At 37.9% G+C, this 14,162-nt stretch overlaps 1 protein-coding gene across 2 annotated transcripts in view; it reads left to right on the forward strand.

Moving 5' to 3' along the window:
* The first annotated feature begins 581 nt into the window (after positions 1-581).
* Positions 582-14,162, forward strand: part of DOP1A (DOP1 leucine zipper like protein A) — a 116,516-nt gene continuing 102,935 nt past the window's right edge. For both annotated transcript variants that reach the window (XM_027854785.1, XM_027854791.1), the window contains exon 1: positions 582-654. The gene's annotated coding sequence lies outside the window, so the exon portion shown is untranslated. The remainder of the gene's footprint in view (positions 655-14,162) is intronic.

The following is a 14,162-nucleotide window of genomic DNA, read 5'->3' on the forward strand; positions in this document are numbered from 1 at the left end:
GCTCCTTGAGGACAGAGACTGTCTTTTGCCTCTTTTTGTATCCCTGGCACTTAGCACAGTGACTGACACATAATCGGTACTTATTAAATGTTTATTGAATTGAAATTTATTGAATCTAATATCCAGCAATCTGTCAATTAACATAAAGTGCCTTAACGCTGAGGAGCTCATCGTCTAATGGGAGAGATGACAGGTAAACAAACAGGATAAACTGGAAATAATCAGCAGAGGGAAGTGCAAAAGACAGTGCCTGCCCGCAAGAAGCTTACAATGGAATGGGAGAGACAACTTGCAAACAAATAAATACAAAGCAAGCTGTTCGAATTGAGGGGGATGGGGAAAGACTTCCTGTAATAGGTAGGTTTTAACAGAGGCAGGGCAAGGTCTTCCCGAGGTTGTCTTAGCTCCTCCTCTCTATGCTGCCGCCAGGGGTCGCTGTGGCCAGAGGGGAGCGTGTAAGGGCGGCAGGGGGAGAGTCGCTCGGGGAGAGGTGATGTCATCCTTACGTCTCCGACGTCAGCGTGGGCCCTGGCGCGGTGCATGCCGGGAGCTGTCAGCCGGGCCTCTAGGGCTGTGGGCCCCCTCTCCCGGTCCCTCGGCTGCCCCAGTTGCCAGGAACTCGGAGCCGGCGCAGAGCGGCCCAGCCCCAGTCAGGTAACGGGGACAGTCGGGACGCGCCCCTCAATCCCCAGTCCCGGGGTCATTCCTAAGCGCCGGAGACCAGCGTCCCCTCCATCCTCGCGGGGCCGCGGCGGGGGGCAGGGTGGCCGGGAGGGCGCCGCGGAAGGGACTTGGAGGCCGCGGGGGACCCAGAGCCTCCGCGAGGGCCCCGAAGGGCAGCGGGGGGCCGAGGTCGGAGGGGGCAGCGAGCTGTGAGAAATGAAGGAGAGGCTCCTCTCCAGGTGCCTGCCCTGGCCCCGGCGGGTAGGAAGTGGGCAGAGGAGCGTCGCTCGTCCCCCCCACCCCGCAGGTGAAGGGAGCGAGGGTAGCCCCGGTCAGCTAACACCTGTGTGGAGGCTAATGAATTCAGAATTCACAGATTCCTGGGAACTGGTTACCCGCCGTGGCTGGGTGGCTTCCCCGAGCCTCTCATTTCATTCAGGTGGATGTGGTTTCTGGCATTTGGAAACAGAGAAGTTAAGTTGTATTTACGTTTCTGTGGGGATGGTTTGGTGAAGGCAGAAGTGAGTATCTTTACCTCTTGCACGGAGGAAGGCTGATTAGCCCCAAGGGTGGCATGAGCAATGCCACACTTGGATTCCCAGTGTATTTATTTTAAATTGGACGCACCAGAGTCGTTTGATTTTCTTACTTGTTGATTTTCTGATTTCTTTCCTCCTCCCACTCTACGTATATTGAAAGGAACTTCTGGTCTGGAGTCAACCTTAAAGAACATCTCATTTAACCTCTTCCAAAGGAGGAAACGGGAGATCTAAGAGTTCTAGTAAGAGGCCTAAGGTCACAGGACTAATAGTAGAGATGGGACTTTGACCCCAGGTTTTCCTGATTTCATAATCCTGTGTTCTTTTCATGAAATCTTCTTGGCTTCCCCTCACACCACCCTTCTGTATGTTTTTTGGTCTGAACTAAGTAAAAAAAAATTAAGGCATCTTGGCATAGGAAATAAAAATATGTCCTGGAAGGCAATAAAGACCTCAGTAAAAGGCCTGCAGTTCCGACTTGTATTCTTTGTGTGACCCCACAAGTCCCTTAACCGCTTAGTTCTCTAGGCACCTGAGTTGCCCCTGCCAGCACTGAGAAAGTTTCAGTTGTGGGAATTCCTTATCCCTATATCATATGAAACTTAAAGCAAGACATAAATTTGAGGATTTTTTGACAGAAAAGAAAGACTAAAGAGAAAATTAACTATTTTAGTTTTATATTTGGAATTTGGCGTACCCAACTTTCTGAGGACTTGTGGAAAAATTATGCTATTAGCTTTGGTCAGGAAAAACAGTACCATACCAACTTAGAACATCTGTAGAAATAGACAACTTTTAGTTATGTATGCCAAGGATTGAGAATTATGGAATGGTTAAATAAAGGCTATAGCAAACTTCATTTTAACCATTAATTTCAGCCTCCACCAGCACCCAATCTTTTTACCCAGTTACTAAGCAGTAGCAAAAGGAATTAATTTAAACATCATCTCTCCCTTCTCTAGGGGTGTTTCAGTTGATTATTAAGACCCAAACCTAAGAAGGGAGAGATTGAGTATTTGTTCTTGCATAAATAGATAAAATGACTAAGTAACCAAGAATTAATTACATATAAAAATCAAAGATTACATACATTGTAATAAAATCCCTCATTTTGGTTCTTTGGTTTAGTTGTTTTTCTAAAACATCATAATGCTGTAGTATTGCTTCCTAATATGAACAGAAAGTCTACATTTTAGTGAAAGATAATAGGTACTACATTAATATTAGAATTAATATTGTTTTCTTATAACCTATTGAGTCCTTTTCATTTGTGGCAGGAGATCATTATATCTTCTCAGATTTCCTAATATCTTTAACTATAATATACAACTTTAGCTTGATTCTCCAAATAGATTTTTAACATAGTGTAAACCGAATCTTAAAATGACATGATAATGAATTGTTGGTAAATGCCTATATTTTCTCTTATGAAATTTCTTTCTTTTAAAAAATTTCAACAATATAGAATCTGATATGTGACTTGAAGAATCATTAGTAATTAATAAAATACTTTTAAAGCTTGGCTCACTGAAAATACTAAGATAAAAACTAAAATAGGGAGGAACCATCGTAGGGGAAAAAACACTGGACTAGAAGTCAGGAGACCCAGGATATAGTACAGACTTTGTCACAAACTCATGAAACCTTAATCTAGTTAGTTTCATCACTCTGGGCCTTAGTTTCTTCATCTGCAAATTGAAGAGTTGTACCAGATGATCTGTAATTCCTTTACCTCACTGAGTCTATGATATATTTGCTTGCTCGCTGAGATCTAACTACTATACAGAATTTTAGGTTTTTCGAAGTAGGTCCAAAATGAATCAATTTAAGGAATGAAGAGATTGTATCTCCTTCAATTCAAAGCATTCTGATTCAGAGTTTACAGCAACCTCCAAGAAAGACTATTTGAGAATAAACAAGTTTGGTGAAGTAGGAAGAACAGTAAACTTAAGAGTCCGAGCACTTAGAGTCTAATCCCAGCTCTTCTGTTTTATATTCTGAATCAAACACAAACTCATCAGTTTGACATTTAGAGCCCTTCATCTCCCACTCCCAACCTGCCATTTCAGGATTTGTTAGACATTATCTCCCTTTATGCATACTCATGTCCAGCTGTCTGGATGCCTGGGATGTTCTCCCTCTTTTAGAATCTCCACCTTTTAGAATCCCTAGTTTCCTTTAAGGCTCAATTTAGGCACCATCACCTATTGCATGAAGCCTTTGGTGTTGTCCCCAGCTGCTAGTGCTTCCTCATGTTCTTTTTGTCTCACATGGTAGAAGGAGAAACTGTTTTAATTTTGTCTTTGCACAGCATCTGTCACCTAGCACAGTGTCTGGCAGTCATTCAACATGAATTTATTAGGAGCTTACTGCTAGATCTATGGGGTATGAAGAAAAACAAGACCCTGTCCCTGCCCTCAAGGAGCTTGCATTCAAATGTGAAAGACAATGTGCAAATATGTATATGTATATACACACACAAGTTATATGTAGAGTAGATACTAATCTCAAGGAGAAGGCACTGGGGATGGGGGTGAGGATAGGAAATGGTGTGACTGGGAAAAACTTCCAGCAGAATATGGAATCTGAGCTGAGTCTTGAAGGAAGATAAGGAAAAGATGATGGGGAGAACATGCCAGCCATAGGAATCAGTCCATACAAAGGCATGGAGTATTTTGTAGGAAGAACTGCAAATAGACCAGTGTAATTGGATTGCATGGTGCATGAAGGGGAGTAAAGTATAAGACTGAAAAGGTAGGAAGGGGCCAGGAAGTGAATAACTTTAAATGCTAATCAGGATTTTATATTTATTCCTGGAAGGCATCACTGGAGTTTTTTGAGTAGTGAGGTGACATGATCAGTTGTATTTATGCTTTTGAAAAATCACTTTGGCAGCTGAGTGGAAGGTGAATTGGATTGGAGAAAGACTTGAGACAGGTAGACCTGGCAGTTGCAGTAGTCCAAGTGAAAAGTTTTGAGGACCAATGCGAGGGTGATTAATAAATACTAGTTGACTGATTGATTGACTAGGTATCCTTAGATGTGAGTGATATTTTGAATTCTTACTAAGAAAAGAAATGCAATCCTTAGGTTTTAATAGTGTCATTTTAGCCTAGCAGTAGCTTAATTTCTTTAATATTCAGGAAAATGTTAATTAATGGAAGTATAGATTCTATAAATCTATTATTTTTTGTGAGACCATTAAAAAGAGCTTGAGTTGTGACAAAACAATTATTTTTGAGAAATCACCCTTCTAAATTAAGGTTGAGAATAATTGCAACTTTAACTATGTAAGAACTGGGAAAATCAAACTTTTAATAATATAGGTGGAAGGGACTTAAAAAACCACTGAGTCCAAGCTATACCTGAATAAAAATCCCCTTTGTGATTTGTCTAATTGATACAACCTTTTCTTGCAGATCTCCAATGAGTAAGGTCACTGTCTCTATGAGACAGCCTGCTCTGCTTTAGGACAGCTCTAGTTGTTAGGTAGTTTTTTCTTTATATCATATGTAAATTTGCCTTCCCTCCCTCTTCTTCTAACCATCATTATTAGTTCTGCCCTCCATGTCCAAGCAGAACATTTCTAATCCCTCATCAGTAAAACAGCCCTTCAAATACTGGAAGACAGCTATCATGCTCCCCCTAAATCATCTTGTTAAAACATCCCTGGTTACTTGAACCAACATAATCTAGAGGCCCTTCACCATCTAGTTGCCTGTTTTTGGGTGTTTCTAGCTTATAAATGTCTTTGAAATACAGCACCCAGAATTGAACACAGAACTGAAGATATAGTCTGACTAGGATAGAGAATAGTGAGGCTATCACTTCCTTATTCCTTGATACTGCGGCAGAAGCTATACAAGCTAATATCACATTAACTTTTTTGGCTGCCATCACATTGAGTTTCCACTAATTAAGTTAAGTCAGCAAGCATTTAGTATGCCTACTATGTGTCAAGTATTGTGATAAGCACTGTGAAACAGAGAAAGGCAAAAGTTCTGCCCTCAAGGAACTCACAGTCTAATGAGGAAGATGACATGCAAGGACCTATATACAAGCAAGATATATACAAGATAAATTGGAGATAATCTCAGAGGGAAGGCATTAAGATTGAGGAGGAGGAGGAAAGACTTCTTTTGGTTATGAGCAGAGACTTTTGACAGAATCCAGAAGGTGGAGATTAAGAAGGAAAACATTCCAGGCATAGAAGAGAGCTGGGTGAAGATACACCCAGTTGGGAGATGGAGTGACTTCTACAAAGAACAGCAGAGAGGCCAGTGTCACTGTATTGCAGAATAAGTAGAAGGGAGTAAAGTATAAGAAGACTGGAAAAGTAGGAAGGGGTCAATTGGTGAAGGACTTTAAAAGGCAAAATCTTTTTTAAATAAACTGTCTAGTCAAGCATTTCCCATATTCTATTTTGAAGTTGATTTTTTTTAAACCTGAGGATAAGTCTTTACAGTTAGTTATCTTTCTTAAATTTCATCTCAAATTTGACCCAGTGTTATAATAGCTGTCACAGTCTTTTTTGATTCAGACTCTATTATCCTGCATTAACTGTTCCTTCCAGTTTTAGGTCATCTGCAGATTTGTCAAGTATGCCATCTGTGCTTTTATCCTAGCCATTGATAAAAATGTTAAGCAGCACAGGGACAAGCACAGATGCCTGAAGCACTGCAGTGGATCCTCCTAAGTTTAATCAACTATTCTTTGAGTCCAGTCATTCAACCAGTTAAAAATACACCAACTGTACCACTATAGGGACCACATCACTCTAACTTTTCCATTTGAATAGTATGTCTTCAAAGTGCTTTGTGAAGAATAATGATAAGCTGTATATTTAGTATAACCTGATCTGTCTGGAACCATCAAAAAAGGAAATGAAGTTAGTCTTAGAATTATATATGTAGAACTAGAATGAAGTTTGTAGTGATCTTGTCTGGCAGGCGTATTATACAGATAAGGAAATTGAAGCCTAAAGAGCCTCAATTCGGCAAAACCAACTTGTTCACACCAAGTTCACAAAGGTAAAAAGTGACAGCTGAAATTTAAAATTGTATCCTTTGGCTTTAAATCCAGCACCATGAATACTTTCTTTACTGTGATCTGCTCTTGATTAAATCATGCTGGCTCTTTGTAATCACTGCTTCTCTTTCTAGGTGTACACTAAGCATAATTGACAAAAAGTCTAATAATACATTCAGGAGTGAGCAAACTGCAGGTCTGTTTTTGTACTGTGCATAAAAATGTAAAAACCATTCTTAACTCACAGGCCAATTTTTGCCTATGCAAAATGTTCCACCCTTGTGATCCTTCCTCCTCTGCAAGAGGAGGTATCTCCTCATATCTCTTCTTTGGGGCCAACTGTCATCTTTTCTGTTTTTATTAAGCTGCTTGATCAAAAATATCACCTAAATACTTCAAATGTCTGAAACACAATTGAGAATTGGAAATAAGTGAATAAAGTCCTCTTAGCATAGGTATCACAGGACCTGGACTCTTTAGTTGATAGAAGAGAACACCTGATAGTCCTCAACTAGATAATTGTATGTAAAACAGCAGAAGCAGTGAGGACAAGCTGAGAAGACAGAAACCCTACATTTTAGGGTTATATAGTGTAGAGACAAATAGCCCTTCACACTTCAGTGGTCTTTATAATACATCAAATTATATCACAATGCAGTAAGATTCAGAATGCCACGAATCTTTAGGATTGAGTTTTTCTCAGTGTCTGAGGTTCAACAAATGTTTATTAAACACCTACTATAAATGCAAAATCAAAAATGAAATAATTATGCTTTCAAGGAGCTTATCACCCCCTGGGGAGATAAAACTGTAATTTCACTGAGAAGAAGGCACATTAAGTGGAAGAATCATAGAAGGTTTCCTACCTGTGGTAATTGAGTTGATGTTTGAAAAAAGACAGTGATTCAAAGTGGTGGAGCTGAAGAAATTACATTAGGGGCATGGAAGAGAAACATTTCATGAAGAGAAGTAATTATAAAGTAAGCCTAAAAAGGTTAGTGGGTGACAGAATGTAATGGGTTCACATAGACAGATTTATGCATTAAGAAAATCACTTTAGCAGCTGTATGAAAGTTGGATTGGAGAAGGAAGAGACTGGAAACCCGAAATAACAATTAGGAAGTGTTATAGTCTAGGCAAGAGGTGATAAGGGCTTCAACTAATGTGGTGACTGTGAGTGGAAAGAAAAGGGTAGATGTGCTAGGTATAGAGGTAGAATGGATAAGACTTGGAAACTGAATATAGGCAGTAAGATAGAGGAAAGAGTCAAGATGACTGGAAGGATTGTGGTACCCTCAACAAAAGTATTTTCTGGAAAGCTGACACTTAATATATTTTTCTGAGAATTAATATAATAAATACTTCCCCCATCATCTCAAATTATTTTATTATGTTGTAAATATAGTCAGTCAACAAGTATTTAAGTGCTTACTATGCGCCAGTTGTGCTAATTGCTTTACAGACATCTCATTTGATCCTCACAACAACCCTAGGAAGTAGGTGTTATTTATCCTCATTTTACAGATGAGGAAACTAAGGTAATAGAGTTAAGTGACTTGTTCATGATCACACAGGTAGTAAGTATCTGAGGCTAGATTTTAACTCAGAACGTCTTTGCTCTAGGCTGAGGGTTCTATCAGTTGCAGCACCTAGTAGCTGCTAAATTAAATGCATAAAATACATTCCCATAATGCTGAACTGCAATGGTTGTTATATCTGGCATGATACAGTGACCCTTTTGATGACTGTCACCTGGGCACTCTTATAGCCCAGTTTTTCTCCCTGTTTTTTTTTTTTAATGATTTTATTTATTTATTTATTTGGGCAATTGGGGTTAAGTGACTTGCCCAGGGTCACACATCTAGTTAAGTGTCAAGTGTTTGGTCTGAGGCTGGATTTGAACTCAGGTCCTCCTGACTTAAGGGCCAGTGCTCTATCCACTGCGCCACAGAGCTGCCCCCTGATCATTGTTTAGGGCATAAACTTCTTTAGCTCCTCCTATCTAGGCTGCTACATTCTTGTTTCTGGGTGTCCAGGGGGGATGCTTTTTAGAATCATAGAACTTAGAACTGAAAGAGATCTTAGCTTTTCTTTTTAAATTATCTCTCTTTCCTAGAACCCTTCCAATAGAATTTTCATAGAATTTTCAAAACAAAACCTTCATAATAAGCATAGTCCAGCAAAAATCTACTTTAACCATGTTCAAAAATGCATACCTTATTCTGAATTTTAAATCCATCAGCCCTCTTGCTTCAGGTGGGTGACTGTCAAATACTTTTTGAGAGATGGAGGTGTGAGTTTGGAGAGAGAAGATACTTGTAGTTAGCAAGCTATTCCAGAAGCCTGAGTTTTCTGGCAAGCCAGTCACCAGGTAGTTGATGTTTTACTACACACTAATGTCCATAATGATGTCCATAATGGCCATGAGTCATCAAGGAAAGATTGAATTTTATGTTCAATATTGTCTGTTAGAGTCAGTGTGGTATAGATAGAGAACAATTATCTGAGCCAGAAAGACTTGGGTTTGATCAAGCCCCAATTCTGTCATGTTAAATGTATGATCCTGGGCAAGTCAAGTCTCTCTGTCATCCTAAGCGACTCTGAAAGCCTAGAAGTTGTAGAATAGTTGGTAATCTTAATTGGTAGAGTTCTGTACACCAATGAAATCACAGGTGTGGACCAAAAAGAGTGTGTATGTGTATGTATGTACACATCCTTTAAGAAGCCAGAGGGATATGTGGAATGTGTTTAGGAACATTTTCCTTAATATTGATTAAGTTAAAGTTCTTTAAGGTAAACTTACATTATCTGCAAAATATGTGGAATGCCTCACTTTTTGGTGATTCTAGATAAGCAAAGCTCTTATTGTAGTGTATGTAATTTAAAATATTCCCCCATATATATATATGTGTGTGTGTGTATACATATATATATATACACACACATATGTGTGTATCACAGAGTCTTGGTGCATTTTAAAGCTTTAATAACTTCAGAAATATAAGTGCTATAAACTTTTAAAAATTAAAAGTTTCAAATTTTGAATAATGCATTTTTAATTTTAATTTTAGCAAGAACAGGCACTCTGTCATTATGCACTTCATGTGCTCCAGTTTCTGAATAACACTTTCTCAGACCTGTGAATCAGTAGAGGAGGACCTTTTACTTGGCTACCTCAGTCACCTAACCTTTTTCTCCATTAAACTTTTTCTTGGATAGGCATCAAAACCACATTCTTTGCATGATGTCAAGGGCCAAGATTACAAATGGAATCCTTTCAATCACTGAGCAACAGCTGATGAAAGTTTTTGCAAAGTTCAAAAATTGACTAAAGTGATGTGTATATGTACAAGATGCTAGATATGTCAGATTTCAATAGGAAACAAAAAAATTTTAATAATTAACCTTCCAAAATTTGTGGCATTTACTCTTAAGTTGTTAAAGTTTGGACCTGCACTAAGAGTTTTGGGACACCCTGTGTGTATATATCTTTGCCTGGATCTACATGGTTTCTTTATAATATTGCTAATAAATTATAATTGCATCCTACCTTAATTATGAAATCCTTCTTTAATATTGTTCCACCATTCATTCATTTACACTATTGTCCTTAATATTGTTTTGACTAACTTTTTTTTTTTTAAACAAGTTTTGGCCATTTTATTAAAGAATACTTTTGTACGGTTTACTTTTCACTGGTCTGTGCTGGCATGCTTCTGATGATATCAGAATCACCTGGATCAATGATAGTCAGTGTACATATTCTGTAGTACTTCCCACATACAGTACCCAATTCAATGTTATTGACATTGTAGTGATGTACCCCAGTTTTGGCCAACATAGCATAATATCAATCTCTGATTTCCTTAAGGCTGGGCAGTTGGCGAAGATGACCAGTTGGGCTTTGCCTTGTCTGATCATTTTCAGGGTCTGTTTGTAGCCTAGCACGTACCGCTTTTCACTACCATTTGGAACTTCGAGTTGATGGACTCCAGTGACTTTTTTGTCTTTTTTTCGGCCACCATCTTCCTGCCTGCGGTTCAGGAGGACCCTCAGCCAGAGACCCACTGCCAATGATGGCCGAGACCAAGAAAGCCTAGCTTTTTTTTTCTAACACAACTATTTAATTGAATGGGTTTTACCTATTGATAAAGATAAATTTCAGTATTTATGTAGAATCAGTTCTTAATTTCCTTCAGTAATGAAATGGGAATGTTAATGTGAGTAATTTAAAAAATAGTTTATTTTATTTTATGTTCTCATTTATTGTCCTACCCATTACTTGGTTCTACTCTTGCTGGTTACTGGTTGAAGACATCTGAGGAATAGTAGGTGAAGACAACTAAGGAAATTGATGTTTGTGGGGAAGAAGTGGCAGGGCAGGAGAGAGGTGGTAGGGTCCTAGGTTAGACAAATAGTTGGCTAGATATTTTGAGACAGCATTTACATATGCTATTTTAAAGTTTCTTGAAGGGCAAAATATTTTGGATGAAGAGGTGATAAAAACAACTTTTCCTGCTTTAAATATAGTTCTGTGTTAAGGGGTGGTAGTGAATATATTTAAACATTGTCATATTGCATATAAACTACTGGTAATTACTTATTTCTTCAGCTATCAGTCTGAATGAGGGTACTAGTAGTGAGTCATAAAAACGCAACTTTCTGTAGCATCTGGAGTTTTCTTGAAAGGCTACCTTTAATCTATCTATTACTTGTAGCTATAGATTAGTTTTGTGTGGTTTTGATTTGTAAACTGTATCACAGTTAAATAAAAGAAAGCATTCATTTGGAAGAACATTTTTTTTAAGTCTGAATTTATTATAAAAAAGTACTGTTGGTTCATATCAACCTATCCCCTATGTACTTTGAAAGAACCATAGAATTAGAAATGGAGGGGACCTCAGAAGCCGTCTTTACAGATGAAGATACTGAACTAGAAAAGTTAAGTGACTTGCCCACAGTCACACAGGTAGCCCGTGGTTTGATTGGAATTTGACCCAAGGTGTTCTGGTGCTAAACCCAGTGTCCTCCCTACTAGCTCTTTAAACTTGGCTATTGAGCTTAAATGTTAAGCTATAAATTATAATAATGTCATATTAAGGAGAACACTAGTAAGGGATTTAGCAACTAGACTTGGTAGGTTTCATGTCAAATGAAAAAACAGACAATATTTAAATAAAGTTGTATACATTCTGATTTTTTTGCTTTTGCTATCCATTTTTTATAGATAATGTGTGAAAAGGAAGAGGAGAAGTAATTAATGCCAGTGAGCAACAAATAGAAAGTAATCAAAATGACGTAAGGAGTTCCATAAGAGTTATATAGATCACTACCTTTAGAAAAAGTTTCAGTATAATGGTGGAGACAGGATAAATGAATATGAAAAGTTATTCATATTAAACTTTATTCTAGAAATGTTTGTAAAACATTTAAAACATACAAATACTTATTAGCCTCTAGATATATAAACCAAGTAGTTGAGGGGTCGAATAAAGTCCAAATCTGAAGGGATTAATGAGCAAATATTTCACGAAAAAGGTGTGCTTTTTTGGGGGGGGGGCGGGGTGAGGCGGTTAGGGTTAAGTGATTTGCCCAGAGTCACACAGCTAGTGAGTATTATGTGTCTAAGGTCAGATGCTGACTCCAGGCCGGTGCTCTATCCACTGCACCACCTAGCTGCCCCTGAAGAGATGTGCTTTTAAAGCATTATTTAAAAACAAGCACCCTCCCAAAAAACAAACAACCAACCTCGTGTTGTAAAAGAAGCAGGGAATTATTACAGTTAAGGGAGTAAGTAGTATGTGTGAAGGCACAGGGACCTTAGTGAGCAAATGACATACAATAGAGAGCAAGCAGTTCTGTTAAGCTAGAGCTAAAAGAAATGAGAAATAAGTGGTAAGATTAGGTAGAGAAAGTTTTTGGTGAAGGGACGTTAAACCTGTGTGGAGTAACTTCAATACGATATTATTGCAGTTGAAGCCACTGTAGGCTTCTGAGCCCAGGAACTACATAATCAAAATACTTCGGAAAATTTTATGTTAAATTAGAGTGAGAAGATGTTAGATTAGAAACAGAAAAGCCCATTAAAAGGCTGTGCATTTCATTCAGAAGGGTTTATCTTACAGATAGCATGAAGAAAATATTGGCAAGATGTTTGTGATATGAGATAAAACCAATGCAATTAAAATTAGAAGGAAAATGGGTTATTGAGGGAAAATCTTTGCAACAAGTTTTCCCTGATAAAGAGCTTATATCTAAGACAAAGAATTGATTTGAATTAAATTTATAAGATTAAGAGCCATTCCCCCCAAAAATAAACAAAGGGTATAAACAGGCAATTTTCAGATTAATAAATCTAAGTCAGTAACAACCAATAATAATAACAATAACAACAACAAAATAATAGTTAACTTATATAGCACTTAACTTTGTACCAGGCACTGTGCTAAGTGCTTTACAGTTATCTCATTTGTTCCTCACAACATACCAGGGAAGTGGGTTTTATTATTATCTCCATTTTACAGATTGGGTAACTGAAACAGATGGGTTAAGTGACTTGCCTAGGATCACACAGCTAATAAATATGCAAAAGTGCTCCAAATCAGTAATGAAAATTAAGGTAACTATGAGGTTCTACTTCATACCCCATCCAATAAGATTGACAAAGGTCAAATAGGTGATGGGCTTGAAATGCAGAATTAGGAACCCCCCCCTTTTTTTTTGACATGGCCAATGTGGGAATTTTTTTTTTTTTTGACTATACATGTTAAGAGTTTTCTTTTTTTTGTTGTTGTTTAGTCCAGGGTTGGGGAATATATGCTTGTTAATGGGGGGAAAAGTTTTTGATGTATAGTACATATGAGAAAAGTAGGAAACAATTCTAGAATGGCTAGATTGGGTGACTAGCAGAATAGTGATATAGTTAATGGTAATGGAAAAATAAGGTGGAATTGACAGATTCAGGAAGAAAATGAAATCTGTTTTTGACATGTTTGAGTTCAGTGCCATCTACAAGAAAACACTAGTAGGCTAGTTTGACCACAATAAATTGTGTGTGAAGAGGAATAATATGAAATCAGACTTGAAAAGGAAGGAAGGAAGACACATTGTAGAGGGATTTAATTAAGATTTGTTTGTGCAATTAAGTAGGAATATGCAATTGAACTAGTTTTATTATCAGAGGAACATTATTAAAATGTGGACAGCCAATTTAGGAACCCTGTTTTTTAAGCGCCACAGAATTTAACCCTTGTTCTAGGGTCATCCTGCCATATCAACATTCAGGGTTTACTTCTTTATTTTACCCGGAAGAAAGAGTTGTCCAGTTTTATTTGCTGCAAGTACCGTAAAACTAAAACAGGGATGTTAAACCAGGCCATCTTTTCTTATTTTGGTGACTTTCAATCCATGCCTGTATTTCTAGGCTTGGCTGCACATTGCAATCTGAAATATTTCTTTCCAGAATGTTTATTTGAAGATATGTCCTACTCTGAAATATATTCCTAATCCTAGCCAAACATTTATTTCTTGAAGAGTACTGTATTACCGCTTTGCTTATCTTTTTACCTCTTTCCCTGCCCATTCATTGAATTTTCATGGATAATACAGCTGGTGTTATGGTCAAAGTACCGAACGTTTATAGTCAGGAGACCTGGGTTCAAATTGCTTTTTTGCCATTTGATATGATCTTAAGAAAGTCACTTAGCCTGTGAATTTCAGTTTCTCATCTGCAAAATAAGAATAATAGTTTTCCCTAACAGGATGTTATAAGAATTCTGTTTCCTCACTAGAGAAAAAAAATAAACAAGGGGCTTTGAACTAGGTGGCCTGTAACATCACTTCTAGTTCTGAGACTCCAAGGTGGTGCCGTGTTATAAGAGTTCTGCAATCAGGAAGACCAGAGTTCAAATGCAGTCACTGAATAGCCGTGTG

Source organism: Vombatus ursinus, unplaced genomic scaffold, assembly GCF_900497805.2.
Source record: "Vombatus ursinus unplaced genomic scaffold, bare-nosed wombat genome assembly UNPS02000582.1, whole genome shotgun sequence".
In the NCBI taxonomy this organism is placed as follows: domain Eukaryota; kingdom Metazoa; phylum Chordata; class Mammalia; order Diprotodontia; family Vombatidae; genus Vombatus; species Vombatus ursinus.